Source organism: Xyrauchen texanus, chromosome 47 (genome assembly GCF_025860055.1).
Source record: "Xyrauchen texanus isolate HMW12.3.18 chromosome 47, RBS_HiC_50CHRs, whole genome shotgun sequence".
NCBI classification, from domain to species: Eukaryota; Metazoa; Chordata; class Actinopteri; order Cypriniformes; family Catostomidae; genus Xyrauchen; species Xyrauchen texanus.
The window spans coordinates 21,225,391-21,243,075 of NC_068322.1; positions in this window are offsets into that span (position 1 = coordinate 21,225,391).

A 17,685-nucleotide genomic window follows, 5' to 3' on the forward strand; every position below is an offset into this window, starting at 1 on the left:
ATGCTCATTGAAGAGAGCCCCAGATATTACATGACTGCACCAAAGAAATGTTTAACCTTTTTAAATCTGCATGTCATCTAATAACTACATAAAGTGTCTTTTCTTTAGAATCTCTCCACCTTTTGTGTATTTTATATTCTATTTCTCTTCTTTCTTTTTTTAGTTAGCTACCTGAATAATAACACATCCGGTTTAATGGCCCTGACATTTGAATGAAACTCTATCGCCCCCTTGAGTACTGACGTTTGTTACCTCCATATTAATACAATAACGCATTGTAATTATAAAAAGAAGTCTATTAAAATTTTTGAAAATTTGATCATCCATTTCAGGAAAATCATAAGTCCAATCTGTTAGAAAAGTCGGCCAACCTGAGTCAGAATAGTCTGGAGGTCTGTTCAGAATTTGGTGGATGTACCTTAAAAGCTCTTGGAGGGTTTACAATCTGAAATGTTGGTCTTGGTTTAGGGATTCTGAAAAAAACCTAACCCATATGTTGGCTTTCTCTCTCTCTCTCTCTCTTTATTGGATTTCATCCCCTTTTCTCCCCAATTTTGGCCTGGCCAATTCCCAATACTCTCTAATTCCTCGTGGTGGCACAGTTACTTGCCTCAATCCGGGTGATGGAGGACAAATCTCAGTTGCTTCCGTTTCTGAGACAGGCAGCCCGTGCATCTTATCACTTGGCATGATGGACATGTTACTGCGGCAACATAGCGCATGTGGAGGCTCACGCTAGTCACCGTGGCATCCACGCACAACTCGATACGCGCCCCACCGAGAATCCCCATATAGTGGCCACGAGGAAGGTAACCCATGTGACTCTACCCACCCTAGCAACCGGGCCAATAGGTTGCTAATGAAGCCTGACAGGAGTCACTCAGCCCACCCTTGATTCAAACTCACGACTCCAGGGATTATATTGTAGTCAGTGACTTTGCTTGCTGAGCTACCCAGACCCCTTGTTTCATTGTTCAAGCTGTTTGAACATTCCACCAATTTAAGTCTTTAGGGTTTTTTGGAATTTGTATAATCTATTTCTGGAAAACCACAAGTCCAATCAGTTAGAAAAGTCAGAGCAACCCATGTCAGAACCGTCTGAAGGTATGTACCACGTTTGGTGGATTTAGCTTGAAAGCTCTTGGAGGAGTTCAATTGGAAATTTCGGTCTTGATTTAGGCATTCTTGACAAACCCAATTGCAAAATTTGTAGAATACCCGTGTGTTGGCTTATTCAAGCCAACATAATTATACAATGAAACCACACAATTGCAAAACAATGGCCAAGCATTCATATCTGGTCTTAGAGTCTGTCCTATTACCTAATTTCCAGGATGCATTTCACATGTGTTAAATTGGCCAATTTACAATCAGTTTAGTTACATTATAAGAGAGGTTTTGGATGTGTTTGGTCTTTTTTACAAGGCAATTAAAGCTCAGAATGACAGTTAAACAAAAGTTTCCTGCCCCCAGCAGCCCAGGTGTGTGTTTGTGTGTGTGTTTGTAATGATGCGTAGGTGAAAAATTGCTCCTTCAGCTTCTAGTACATGCGGAGTCTTGTGGCGAAGCTTTATTAGACCACAAACTGACATCAACCTCATTCCTGTGTATGTGAGGGAGCAGGTGTTAGAAAGGAAGACAGTTTTTTGAGGTACCTCTTACATGGGTCTGAAAGAAAGAAAATAGTTTGTTCTGCATCTTACCACCCATCCCACATGCACAAACACACTGACATCCCGTAATAGCAGTTTTACCTCTATTGCCCTCCACTGAATAAGTGGGATAACGGGGAAGTTTTTTTTCTTCTTCTTGTGAGCGCACTTGCTCTGACAAAGGAAGTCGTTGGAGCTTGTGTTCACTTTTTGAACAGCACACAAACAGCAAGCTGTAATCACTGCGGGAATAAAGAATACATTTGTTGGCGGCTCTTTAGAGCTTATCCTACATTAAGACTTCCGCGAATGACACACACACACACCTGCCACTCATATACATGTACAAAGACACACGCATGTAAATAGAGGGTCTGATGTATAGAGATTATTAACTGTGTTTGCTAAGGCAAGAATTACTATTACTATTGCTCATACTTAGGTTTAGGGTTTAAAAGAAACCAGCCCAGTCTCATGACAAGTCTCAAAAATGATACGAAATTGTATGAGTTGGCTAATACAAAAATGTATTTATCTTTTTTACTTCAATAAAGAAAAAGCAACTAATGAACGAGTAATGTTTATGTTTCCCTTAGTTTCACCAAACCTAAACTTCACCATTAAGTTAACCCTTGACCCAAACCCTAAACCTAAGCATGATCTTAATAGGAAAATAACCGTTGTGTACAATATCATACGATTTCTACACCTTGTATACATTTTTACAAGTTGTTATGAGACTATGTTGGGGAAATGTAAAGAATCCATAGATGTAAATAATCTTTGTTGATTTGACTGTATTATATCTGTATTTTCAACTACAATTTCAACTCCCTCTTTGAACTGTTGCCCTCTGGCCGGCGCTACAGAGCACTAAGCGCCAGGACATCCAGGCATAAGAACAGTTTTATCCCCTCAGGCCATTTTCCTCATGAACAAATAAACTGCCTCAGGACTCCCCCATAGTGCAATAAATGTAAATACATATCTCATGTACATATGTAAATTCACATATTTAATTCAATAACTGTACATACCCCTACCTTGCACATACATTACCACTTGCACATGTACATACAGAATTCTGTTATATGTCCTATTATTTGAATGTGTATTTATACTCTTACCTTGTTTTATATTCTGTGTCTCACTGTAATGTTCTGTATGCACTTGTTTCTCCTATCACCAAAATAAAAAAATTCCTTGTGTACGTGAGATCACTTGGCAATAAAGCTCATTCTGATTCTGAATTTATGGTTGCTGTTAAATTGCGAAAGAACTGCTGTTGTGTCTTTGCTGTGGTCAGACTTCAACATAACCCACCCAATCTCAAATCTGTACACAATTTAAAGGGGAAATCTGTGGGATCATTCAAAGATCAATGATCAAAAAGATGAAAACCAATTTCCACAAGATGTCTTCTCTGTGTTGGATTCACTCCTACAATCAGATAAAAAGTAGATTTGTGTGAGATTGCACCTGGCAACACAACCTATGAATGGTGAGCCAACACTCGAGACATTTTCACTTCAGAAGCACAGTGATCTCTTTTCCACTGAACCAAAATTTTATAATAATTTGCAAACATTCATCATTTGGCAGTGAGGATCTGCATGGTCATTTTTGACAGTAAGTTGCTTTGTAAGGATAAGGTAGAATTTGCTCGAATTTGTTAACATAACAGCTCTTCTGTATAATACTGTATGTGCAAATGGTTTGATCAGATTTCTTTTTTCAATGTGTGTGTGTGTGAATAACTTCTGAGTGATATTTAAAAGGCATCTTTTGTTTGCATGCTTTCTAATTTAAATAATTGTATATACATGCAGGGTAATATCATTAGTTGTAAAATGATTTCTCTATTCTAAACCATCCTATGCAAAGTCACTTTTCAATACCACTGGATGCATGTTGTAAATAAAGTAGGATTTATTGGCATGGTGAAATAAAGATCTTTGAGCAGATTCACAGGATATCTAGTGATTGAGAATATATTGTCTTTCCAGATTAAATGAAACCTTTCAACCTGGAGGACCAGGCTATGTTCTCATCAAATGTGCTATTTAAACAGAGGAATTTGCAACTATTGAACAGTTTTGCAAATTCACTCCCTCTCCCTGCCTTTATGAACTGGGATTTGAAATGAACTGGCCAATCCCCACAGGATATTGAATTGTAATGAAAGAGGAATTTTCTGAATTGCAATTCAGAGTTATGCTCTGACATTTAATACTGTTGAACGCTTGTTCAAATCCCCATACCAAAGTATGAGTCATTTTTCCCTTAGCAAGCACACTAATCAGTCTTCATCTTTGCTCTGCTCAGAAATTAAATTGACTTACCATTTAGTGTAGTGTGTGTGTGACACTGTGGTGACTAGCATTGGCCATTAGGTCCCTGTCCTTTGAGAGCCAAACACAATCGGGCAGCAGCTGATATTTCCTGTTCGCATAATTAACGAGATAATTAAGGCCTTAATTGGCCGGTGGTGTGACGGGGGTAGGCTTTAATCCACCACACTGCCTTCTATAGGCTACTAAATTAGGTTAACCCTCTCAGATTGCCACGATTAAGCACAGTCTACATATGCTAGCACTGAACCTCTGCGTTCTGCTGGGAAATCCTGGCGCTAACATCAAATTAAGATTCCGTCTCAGTGTGATTGGGAAAATTAGTCTGAAATAAATTACTAAATGAGCTCTTGGAGCCAAATGAGGAAAGTTCTTGGATCAAACAAAGTTTTAAAGCCATTAAAAAGGTTGTTGTTGTGCTACAAAATGGGAGCCTGTTAGCTTAATGCTGCGGTAATTAGCGTGATATTTGATATTCGATACAAAGTATGTTGCATGATAGATTTATGAGTCACAAACGGCTGATGAGTAGGATGTAGTAGGATTGAGATTTCACTGGGACAATATTGATTGAGATAGAGAGATAGATAAAGTTAGAGTGTTTCTTGCCTTTGGGGTAGAATTGGGTCTTCTGCCAGTGAAAATTGGCTTTCGTTGAGATCAATGAGTTTTGGGGCATGTGTACACACTATATTACAGAAAAGAAAATATGAGTGGTGCTTGACAATGCAAAAGTTGGTGTTGTAGGTGGTTGCCAAGGCCTTGGCAATGTGATTACTAAGGAATTCTGATTATTTTCTCTCATGTTGCTTTGTGATTGCTGGGAAGTTTTGAGCGGTTACTTGCTAGCTCAATAATAAGTGTCCATTGAAAATCTATATAATATTCTGCTCTCTAAATGTGGCTTTTTCAACAATATGATCACACAGGAAGTCGGCATGTTGTTTCCAAGAGTTTCCGTTCCTTAGGATTGGACACATTATGCCCACTCACTGACAAGTGGATCTCCCATTACAGATTGTTGCGCAAACGGAAGCATGATGTGTTAGCATCGTTAAAGACAAGGTATGGATCCCACGTGGAAACCTGGAAGTAATCGTGTTCACATAATCAGCGATGAGCATGACTCAGAAGTAGAATTTTTCCCTCAAACATTGTTTCTCCACTGATGGTTAGGTTTAGGGTTTTGGTTGGGGGGTACAGTTTTTAAAATATGCATTCCTCTTCACTGTATTACAGCCTGTACCGCTGAAAACAACTCACTTTACAGCTCCATTTTGGAAACCCCTCTATTGACATTTCAGCCAGAAAATGGATCTCAAACGTGCCCATATGCCCAACAACACTTACCGACTTGGCCACTGGGGGCAGTGATTCAAAATGTCGGTAAGCATAGATCGTTTTAAGCTGAAGAAAAGCCACCCGACTGTTTCTGATTTTACAGTAAGATCAGTCTGTTTCCAACTTACAGTACTTTTTCTTAACCTGGTTGTCTGATACTGATGAAAAATAAGAGCATACCACTCCTCAACAAGCCACATGATTTGAGGTATTATTTTGGTTTGTAGCACAAATCGCACTGGGCGAGTTAATGTCAAAATGAAATGACCTTTGCAAACGACGTCCGTAGCCTGACATATTTGTGGTGAAGTGAAATCTTCCATCAGTAATTAACTGGAGTGTGAAAAGTGGTCTATATTTGACATGTGGTTGTAAAGGAGGAGCTGAAAAATAAGAGGAATTGGTTATGTCAGCCAAAAAGGGAAGTCATTTAGTGGTGGAGAAAGTCTTTCTTTTTTTTTATGAAAAACCAGTGAAATATTTAGGATAACTTGCACTGGTGAATCATGCACAGTAAGAATTTGTATTATAGAGTACATTTTTATTTCATGTTTACTCTTAATACTTTTAATATATAGGGGTTTGTTCAACATGACAATTCGTGCGAGGTTGTGAAATCATAAGATAAGATTTTTTGCTTTTCAGCAAGCTTTAATTCCCATGGAGACCAACCAATCAACAAACAGAATTTTAAATCGCGACAACACAGACATCAAATTTTAGGAAACCTCCTATCCAACGCTTTACTTCAAGAAAGGAACTGTCTGTGAATAAATTTGGTTCTTCATTCCATTTTAATTTAAGCAATGTGATTAATTCTGTTATTGTATTTATTATTTATTCTATCGATTTTGCCATCTTATGACTTTCATTAGCATCTGCTATATTTCAGCGTAAGCCCAGTTTCTGCTGGTATACCACTGCCCAAAGGGTTCTGTGTTTATGTGTGTGTACCCTGCCCTCTTATCTACTGAGGGAACCAGATATCGTTCCCCTGTATAATGTCACAAAGCTAATCCCTCAACACACACACACTCGCTCATAAACCAAATTACAAATGAGGCATGCCTGCCAGCATCAAGAATCTAATCACATTTCAAGAAGAGCGAGTAAATTCAGCTTTCCGCACTTTATTCTACACACACACACACACACACACACACATGCTTCTGCCCTACAGCTACATAGATTGGGTCTGGCTTCCCAGCAGTCATAAGGTTTATGAGTGAACATGTCAGAGAGTAAATATGTTCATGAAAATATGATGTTTGTTTTCATAAAACTACAAAACCCTTCCTTTAAAGACTTAATAGTATTTACTTAGAATTATGTTATATATTCACTTGAGGAAGTGAGATATCATGAAAGTCGTGTTTTCAGAAAGCAGATTCCTAGAGAGTTGAACTGCACTGTCCTGGGTTTTCTTTGTAAAGGGGTGTGAACAGTGGGGGCCCGTTCATTTGAAGTTTAGGCCTTGTGTGATTCATGCCATTAAGTAAACACAGATTCACAATTCTGAAGATTCCTTATGGACATCATATATGTAAACGACCATAGTTCGTGGGCAATGGAGGAGTCAGGAGACAACGATGCAGGTTCAAGGTCAGATCTTTTAATAATTGAATTGTCCACACTTGACGGTAACAGTCAAAACAAAATGCAGCAATAATACTTGCTCTCTCTGACTTCGACTCGCTGGTCACTCTCTCCCCTCTCTGATGCTCTGGACTGCCTTTTAGTTCTCCCTCTGCCATCACATAGGCAAAAAGGTGAATGAGAATGACAGGATGCCGGCCCTGAGAATTTGCCACTGGGTGTGAATGTGTTAAAGGGCCAATAAAAAAATTCAGTCACAAATTAAATCTATTTTATATATAATGTGTTTATCATAGAACGTAATAAGACTAAATGAAGATCAAATTGAGACTTTAGAAGTCTCATTATTTTCTCCAGACAGAAGAAGAGATCTCTACAATGTCTCAAACTATCCTCAGATTTCTCAAGACATCAAAGTCTGCAATCAAAAGTGTAAGTTTGTATAATTCCTCATCCATTTAAGACCAAATGATCTGAGCTAAGCTACTGATGTGAAAAAGCATCCTCTGAGCAATTGGAGGAGTGAATGTAGGAAACAGATAGAGAGAAAGAGACTGATTAAAGAAAAAAGATTAAAAAATAAATACAGGTGTAGAAAGGTGGGGAGTTCACGACCTGGTCAGGAATGTTCTCCTTTACAAAATGCCTCAGGAAACCTAAAACCCTCTCAAAACTACCTGTCAATCAAAATATTGGGGTTTATAGGCCGGTTTGCCTCCCTTTCCTGAGTGAGTGTGTGTCTGTGTGCATGTGTGAGAGACGACCAGACAAAGTTTGTGTATATAACTTAATAAATTCCTTCTTATTAGGCTGAATTCTGTACCAGCAGCTCCTCCCCCACTGTCAGAGAAAGGGGCGGGGCTTCTATCTGATGCAGGAGCAAACAGCACTGACAGCTTCCTTCCTCAGGGTAAACACACCCCAAACCATTCCACACACACACGCACACACACTCACAAGCCCATCCTCAGGGTAAACATACCCTTACCTCTTGCAGATCAGAAGTCAAACACTCAACTAATAAACACACACTTCTCGTGCCTCTGTATTCAGTGTTTAAGAGCTCTTTTATGAGTTTGGGTGAGTGCTCCAAGTCGTTCGGTCAACACTATGTCAACACCTAATCTCTCTCTCTCTCTCTCTCTCTCTCTCTCTCTCTCTCTCTCTCTATATATATATATATATATATATATATATATAGAATGGAAATGTGTATGTGCGTGTTGGGTTACTATAATTAGAAGTCATACTCAACTCACTTTCCAAGAATTACGTGCAGTGCGGTGCCCTCACAGAAACAACATTTCACTTTTCTAAGGAAGAACAATTCCACAGTGTCACTCATATTAAAGTGGTGTAGCTCTTGTTAGGAATTAACCACCCAATCATATGAGGACAATTCGGGGGATATGTACTGTAAGTAGCCATTTAACAGACACTTTTGTCCAAAGTGAATTGCATTACAAATTTCACAGGGACAATCCCACTCGTGCAACCTGGGGGCAAGTGTCTTAGTGACCACTTACAGAGCTTACAGCATGAGTTGCCAGCCCAGGTCATTAAGCACTATGCCAAAACCTGCAAAGTGAGAGGAACAGAGCAATGTGTTCAGGAAAGGGGTGTATTTTAGCATTAATCAGTGATCAGAGAATGCTTGAGGAATTCATGGCAGGACTATAGGAAATACTGTGATCAGTGGCTTTTGCTAAGACAAGCATTAGGCTAGAAACATACTTTACGCAAGTATGCAGATGTGTAAGCAGTCCAGTTGAACATAGTGTACATGTGCGTTCTTGCATTACTGTAGGGGTAACTAACCTCAGTACTCAAGGGGGCAATAGAGTTACCTTCAAATTCTATAAATATATATATATATATGTTGTCTTCCTTGCTTAACAATATTCTCTTTAAACTGTTGCTCCATCATGAAAGTTGTTGATTTGAAAGGGAAAACTCACCGTAGAATCGGACAGTTGACACTAATCTCGCCATAATGCCTCTTGTGGCAACGTTGAAAATGCAACACATACTTGCGTTGTGTTATGAATTGTGGTCTGACAGATTCTGAAATGCAACAGCACACAAATTCAAGCTTGCCAATCTAGAAACATTTGCAATGACATATCTGCATAGAGTATGTTTCAGCCTTTAGAGTTCAACTAAGAAGAGTTTTAAACTCTGTTTATGCGGTTACATGCATCTTTAAAAGGAAATATTTTGTGATCATACATTTTTAAAAAGGAAATTTAAAACATACAGTGACGCAGATGACAAGCATACATATCTGAAGCTCAGTTAATACAGGTACCACACTAAAATAACTTGAAATGTACATTTGTTCTTCGATTAAATACAGTATAAATGGAGGAAACAGATTTTTTGCATTTGTCTTTGTTTTCTTTTAGTTTTCTTGTTTATGGTGTAGTCAAAGATGTATGTCACAATGAAATCAGAGCCCCTTTCCTTTGAAATCTAAACTTAAGTGGACAAAAGTAAAAAAGAAACCACCTAGAAACCACCCAGAACACCATAGCAACCTCTATAGTATTGCCCTGGCAACCACTCAAAACACCATTTACATTTTTCTTCAAAATATGTGAAAATCTGGTTGAAATCTGAAAATCATCCAAACAGGATTTTGCAAGGAGTGATTTTAAATCTATGATGTACATATTGGGTCATCCCATAGCTAGAAATGCAACACATCCACATTACAAATATATGCATATGCAGTACATGTCTGTACACTTTTGCAGATACTTTTTTATTTTAGCCTTTAGTAAACAAACAAAAACCTCTTGCACACATGGTTGGTTGGATGCAGGCAGGTGCGTAAGGCACAAAAAACTGTATAGAAAATAAAGAATAAGTCTTACACACTACTTTGTATCTTCCAAAATTCCTTATATTTATTTCAACAGCAACATTTGCATTTAAATGCATATTCATAGAACACACTTTGCAAGCTATGGAAGTTAGATGGGACTAATTCCCTCTAATTAAAGTCTAAAAAATTACATACATTTATTACATAAATACTAGGGCTGTCAAACAATTAAAATATTTAATCGCGATTAATCATATAATTTTTTTTTGTACTTGCTAGCCATTATTCGTATTATGTCTTTGTAGTTAATCGCAATTAATCATGGAATTTTTTTGTTGTTGTTAATCGCGATTACTCATATCCTCATTGTTGTGTTAATCATGAAAACAATTTTTTGTTAATCGCGATTAATCATATGATTTATTTATTTTTGTTAATCGCGATTAATCGCAATGTCTTCATAAACATGAGAGGACAAAATATGCTTCATCCAGATGTATTTTTCCGTCATCCACATACATGGCAAAAAAGTATTTTTGTTTTGTTTTCCAGTAAAAATTTCGAAACATTCTTAAAATGTGATTTATTAACATGACAAGCAAAACGGCATAATATTTTAAGTCTTGTTTTGAGAGAAGTCTAATCAAATTTAGAGAACTTTAGAATTAAAACAAGAAAACAAATCTGCCAACAGGGTAAGCACAATAAACGTGTTTTGAATTAAGTTTATTTTGCTTACTCCATTGGCAGATTTATTTTCTTGTTTCAAGTCTGAAGTTCACAAATTTTGTCATATTTATCCTAAAACAAGACTTAATATTTTATCCCATTTTGCTTGACAAGTAAATCGCGTGTTAAGAATGTTTAGATAATTTTACAGGAAAACAAGTCAAAAGCACTTGAAAACCCTACCCCACCAACAGAGTTGAACAACAGGAAATGAACACAATACAACAAAATATGGTAGTTGTAAGTGTATTATGACAGAATTTACTGTCTTATTTTTATGGAGTTTTGACAGACATAATCTTTCCTGCAGTACAGGGCACCAACTCCCTAAGGAGACACCATAAACTCCACCGGCTGCCTTTACTGGCGCGTTATACGTTATTCAAGGACCCGGTAGCAGTCGTGGAACACAGACGATCGCCTCAATCTCACACTTTTACTCAGCGCTCACACTGCGCCTCGCAGTTCAAGGCAGGATTTCAAATGGCTGCAATCATGTTACAAAGTTCCGAGCTCTGTCTGTGATTTGCGGACATGTTCGTTCTACTGCTGTGCTACACTGATAAAATGCTTAGCGTACGTATCAGCATAATGTCTCCCACCATCTGTTTTCCCAACAGTCAATCATGTGACATTAGCGACGTTTGCGCGAATTGAACTTTGTTTATTGAAAGGGTCATATTACACGTTAACGGCATTAAAAACAATTGGTGGCGTTAAACGAATTGTGTGTTAATGTGTTATTAACGTGTTAACTTCAACACCACTAATAAATACACAAGTGTATGTGTGGTTATTTTTCTTTCAGCCTTTCAGCCTGAAAATTACACTGAATACAACAAGGTGTTATATTACTCCTTAATGCACACTATACCAAAGAACACAATATCAAACAGAGATAGCCCTGCCCTGTTTACTTACAGCAGATGGGTTAAGGCAGGTCTCCTGTCCTGATGGATTATAATGTAACATATTTATAGATGTCTGTAACATTCTAAGGTAATCAGTAAGATAGAGTATTAAACAAAACTAGATTTCTAAAGAGAATATTAGTGGTGCTTAGTGATGGAAAGTCATTCATTTATGCCAACCGGTTCTTTTGTAAGGTTTGTTTCAATGAACCAGTTCAAAAAGATTATGATTACATGAATTTGACATTCCGGCATTGTAGCATAGATGTTCAAACACATTTAAATAAAACCATATGTTGGCACATTTTGATCTTAAAGGGTGTTTATCAGTGTTACATTAAAAACAATGTGTGCACGTTCAATATGAATGGTCTTGGACAAGTTGTCATTCCAAGAGACATCTATTTCTCTGTCCAAAATAGACTGTTCTCGGATCATTGTTTTGTTGACTCGAGAACTGGATCATTCAGTCTGATTCACTGATTCAAAACGCTAGCAAAAGCAGACAACAATAATTCTAGGATTGAATTACTCTTGATTCTCGGCTCATTTCGAGTTGGAAAATCAGATGGGTCGCAGAGACCGGTTCACTGATTGAGTGACTTGAGATGTGAACTGTTCCAACCAATACAATCCGATTTATGAATCAGTTCAACCAGTTCACTGAAAATAACCAGTTTAAAAGAACGATTCGTTTATGAACTGGACATCACTAGTGGTGTTTGCCCATACAAAACTTGCCTCCACAATGCTGTGCTATGGTCAATGGTTGCCAAAGTGTTGTTATGGCTTCCGGAGTAGTTTTTAGCATATTCTTATTGGGTTGTTAGAGTTTTTGCTTAGTGGCCCAAGTCAAAAGAGCCTCACTAAGATATTATGATCCCTAAATAAGGCTTCAGTCCCTCCATCAATGGATGTCTACATAATTTGCCTTCGCAAGCACCGCTAATAAGTTTGAATTCTCCTTATATTTATTATGTATTGGATAAATCAGTGGTTTTCAGCCCTGTTCCTGGTGGCCCCCCAAACAATGCCCATTTTGTTTATCTCCTTTTCTGACACACCCCATTCAGGCCTTGGAGTCTCCACTTGTTTTTGAGTTGATGGGTTGAATCAGGTGTGATTGATGAGGGAGATATCCAAAATGTAGTGCTGGGGGGGCCTCCAGGAACATGATTGGAACCACTGGTATAAATTAATTATCAGTTTTATATATTTAACAAACGTGTATATAAATTGCCATGATATGTTTTGCCATATTCCCTAAACTGTGTTGAGACACACAACACAACTGAACTACACACAGTGAGTCCTAAAGACTGGACATGAATAATAATTCCGTAAATAAACCACCTAATCTGGGCCATTCTACTGTCTCAGGATTAGCCTAGCGGAGTGTACGAGTGTGTGCGTGTATGAGGTCGGGTCAAGATCACACACTCTGCCCTGAAGACCCTTGCATGAAATTAAATCCCCTTAATCTGTCATCACCTGCAGAGAGGTGTGGAGTGGAACATGTAATATATGCCTGTGCGTATGTGTGTGTGTGTGTGGGGGGTGGGGGGGGGGTCAGGTTTTGCAGACCAAATGTCCCAACAAAGGAAAACAGCTTAATGACAAACAAATAATGTTTAAGAAACTGTAACAATGGAAGAAGGTGTGTGTGAGGGTTAGGTTTAGGGTTTAGAAAATATATCATTAGCTCAGAATAAAAAACTATTGAGGACAATGGAAAGTCCCAACAATGATATGAAATAAATGGACCACAACAGCAATTCAAACGCACATTAATTATTCCTCTAACTGAAAAACAGCAAAAAAAATGGTCACGAAGACATCAAAAAACATAAAGTTAAATAAATCAAGAACACAGTGAACTAGGACAAACAGTGGAGGTTATGCACTGTTTATGCCAAATGGATCACTGCAGAAGCGAAAATACTCATATATCGAAATTTGCTCACATACACACAAACTGAAGCATAGATAGGCCTACCTAAAAAATGCATGTTTATTTTCAAAGTGTGCCCGTGTGTGTGTATATGTGCATGTATGACATTACAAATTGATATTAGTGTAACTGGCATGACAGGTCTGCACAGCAACATGGGATGATATATTAAAGGGATTAAGTGGTTGTTTAAACAGTTTGTTCTAAATTGTGTTTTTATGTCAGAGGTTATTTTTGAGAATATATCAAGCCATGTAGCATTATCTTTCTTCTAAATCCTCATCTCCACACAACCCCTATACCGGTGTTTAATGTAATAACAATCCCCAAACAAAAGACGCACACATTCACATGCAAACTTGTTCATATTTTTATATGTAGAGTTTTTGAATGTGGGTATTTTAATTTCTGTTGTGGTCCATTCGGTATAAATGGTGCACCACCACTGTTTGCCCCTGTTCAATGTATTCTCATTTTACTGAACTTTTCTGATGTTGTTTGATGTCTTACATCATAACAGGCTTTTCAGCTGTTTTAAGTTAAGGGAAAAATTCACCACAAATTATGTCAGTACTCACCCCCAGGTCATCCCAAACCTGTATGCTGTCATTTTCCTCTGTAACACAAAGTTAGAACTTTTTAAGAATCTTCACATTGCTCTTTTCATATAACAACAGCTCATAAGTACTGCTCAAAAAGGACAAATTAAACCACATAAAAGAACGATTAAAGTAGTCAATTTGACTTTCATTCTGAGTATTCCAACAATTGTATTATACGTCTTTGAGAGTCATGCATCATACATAGACCCACACATAGACCCACACATGTGAACAAGAGACCAAAATTAATAAAGTTGTTATTAAAAAAAAAAAAAAAAAAGAAAATCCTTCCTTATGCTGCAGCTCTCAGATATAATTTGCCATTCTTCTTAGTAAAACTGCCATTTTGCTTTTTGTTATGACACACATGAGACCCAATGGTATTCTTCTAATATGTCAAAAGTAAAGTGATAACCATACAGAATGAGGGGAGAAGAGAGAAGAAACTGAATTTCAGAGAGAAAAGAGCCATGTTCTTTGGCTATACGGTATGCCCGCCACTTCCTGTGAGTGAGAGGAAAGGAGTCGTGTGGGGGAGAAATGCTAGGTGAACCAACATGTGAAGTGACACCACAGCTACTGTCTTCCTCAGAGACAGAGAGAGAAAGGTACGGTTCATCCTGTCTTTAGTAGTGTGGTTAAATTGTGTTGATGTGTGGGTGTGTGTATTCTCCCATCCTGTCAAAGGTGATTTCAGATCTGTGCTGTGTGGGTGCAATAACTGTGGTGAATAACCAAAAACACACACAAACACAGGCAATAACACAGATACTGTATATGACACTGGTCTACATAGAGTATACAAATGGCTGTTGATGCTTAAAACACTGCAAATAATTACTCACTAAGTTTCACAAAAAAGTAACGGTTGGGGCTTAGTGTGTTGTCACAATATGTAAATGTTATAATTTGTGTAATAACCAATTGTATTGTTTAGATGTTGCTCTTTAATAGCTCTCATTTCTGTTCCATCAAAGTATGAGGAACAGAATTAATGCAGATCTCAGTGTAATATGAGCACAGTGTAATACATTTTGTATATCTGTTCTGAAACTCCAGAATACGCACATGCGAAATTACTGGGGTCTTTGGTGGAGGAGAAACATCTGTGAAACATGCTTTCTGTTTAATATCATTGTCTTGAAGAAACAGTTGAGATATTAAAGAGATCTGTTGGATGATTTCTTCTTTCTTATGGAATAGCTGGCTCTTAGCAAAAATTAGATCATGTTATAATTAATAATAATAATATACCAAATATGTCCCATAGCACACTTACATAGCTTTCAGTATGTTGGCCTTGACGATTAGCCTGCCCCTTTGAAAGATGAGGAGTTACTTAACTAAATGACTCCCCTGATCATTGATTTACTCTAAACTTAAGTCCTTAATGTAGAGTTAATGTAGTGTATAAAAGCACAGGTAAAATCCTAGTCTGAGCTTCACTCTGAGTTTAGCCGTGTTAAGCTAAACCTGCCTCAGCAGAAGCTAAACTGTAAAAGCAAAACCAGAAACCAGATAACAAGTCAGTTTCAAGAATCAGTTCCATTTATCTTGTCAGTCTGTATATCTAGTTATGAAACCAAACAATTCCCCTGATCATCAATTTACACTTAAATTAAGTTCTTAATTTAGACTTTAACTATAAACACACAGTGAGTTTAGCATTGCTAAGCTAACCCTACCTCGGCAGAGCTAAAAGTGGCAGAATTGCAATTCTTTTTTATTAATGTTGAATTTGTGGTTTAAAAGAACTTAGCATGTAAGCTGAACTGTTGCCAAAACCATAACAATAACTATTAGCCTTAATGATATCTAACTCATATTTATGATTAGCCACCCCGGCATTTCAAATAACTGTAAATAATGCTGTGAATATGTGTTCTGTAGGTATAACATTACATGATTGGAAAATGATTGATCAAAGGAGCAAATGAATTTGTTTGACAACACCAAACTACTCTTAAAATGATTCTACATCATTGTATCAAACAGAATACTCTTCTCAAGATCTCTACAGGTTATGTTTACATTTGTGACTGATTTCTATATCCGGCAGCTGTTAATAGATGTGGTTGTGTGTGTGAGGTGTGTGGGTGGCCCTCGACTCTTCTAAATTTGAACTAAACTTGTGCTACACACAGTCTTCACAAACACAGACATAAACATTGTTGGGGAATATTATTTTATATTGATGTTATGTTATAGAGCGCAACAGTGCCTGGCCACCTTCTAAGCTGTCTTGGTTCCGGAAGTATTTTTCCCATGTATTTCTTCAGTAGGAATTTCATAAAATCCTTCATAAAAAAAGTTCTAAGCCACAAACCGACCAGCTCGAAGGGTAAATCAACACATTACAAACTTTGATTTGAAGCAAAAAATATTTGAAAATTGGACAAAAGGACATTACATTTACATTTATGCATTTGGCAGACACTTTTATTACTGGGACAATCCCTCTGGAGCAACCTGGAGTTAAGTGCCTTGCTCAAGGACACAATGGTGGTGGCTGTGGGGTTCGAACCAGTGTCCTTCTGATTACCAGATTACCAGTTATGTGCTTTAGACCACTACACCACCACCACTCAAAGTGCATCATGGGAGTGGGCGGACACTGCAGAGCTTGTTTGGTGCACTTTATAAGCAGTGATTTACTGGTTGGTGGATGTTTCTGTACTGGATTATGGGTAGTGTAGTTCTATCCATCCATATAATCAGTCAGTCTGTATCCATTCATCCAGTCAGTCAATCAATCAGTCAGTCAGTCAGTCTGTATCCATCCATCTTTCCAGGCTGTCGGTCAGTCAGTCTGTCTATCCGTCTATCCATGCATCCGTCCATCTGTCTGAATGTCTGTGTATCTGTCTGTCCATCCGTCTATCCAATCTATACATCCATCTGTCCGCCTGTCAGTCTGTATCAAGTCAGTCAGTCAGTCAGTCTGTCTGTCCGCCCATCAGTCTGAATCCATCCATCCTGTCTGTCTGTCTGTCTGTCTGTCTGTCTGTCTATCCTATCCATCTGTCTGTCTGTCTGTCCATTTGTCTGTCTTCGCTTTCACCACCAACAGTCACAGTTTATGTAAAACTGTAACACACCTCACAATGACAGACTCGCATGACAGAAACTCAATTCAGATACCATTGACTCCCCCTCAATCTCTCTCTCTCTCTCTCTCTCTGTTTCTATTGTATCATTTATCATTTATCACAGATTGTGTAATTTATCATCAGTAAATAGGTGCACCCTGTCCATTGGGAATAGGTGTTACAAAAAATCTTTACAATTGAATGTAATTTTAGTAAACATCAGGTGTTTTTTTGGACAAAAGCCAAAAATGAAACAACATAGGCATACAGTCCATGGCAGACGGTGTGTGTGTGTGTGCATGCATGTGCATGCATGTGTGTGTGTGTGTGCGTGCGTGTTAAAGCCAAAGGAAAAGGTGGTCAGCTAGCCTGGTAAGGGGCTCTTCAAACTTTTCAGGGGCCACACTCTCAGCTATGTACACAAAACACCTCACCAGCTGTCATTGCTAAAAGTTCTCCTGTTTTAATATACAAATATGTATTGTATTGTTTTATTTTATGCATGTTTGTTTTGATATAAATGAAGGTCTAAATGTAAGTTCAGGAGGAGCTTGTTTATCTAAGCCTGCCAAACATATCCCAATGATCTTCAGAGCTCAGGCCCAGTCCTGTGCTCAAGCCCCTCCATTATGGATA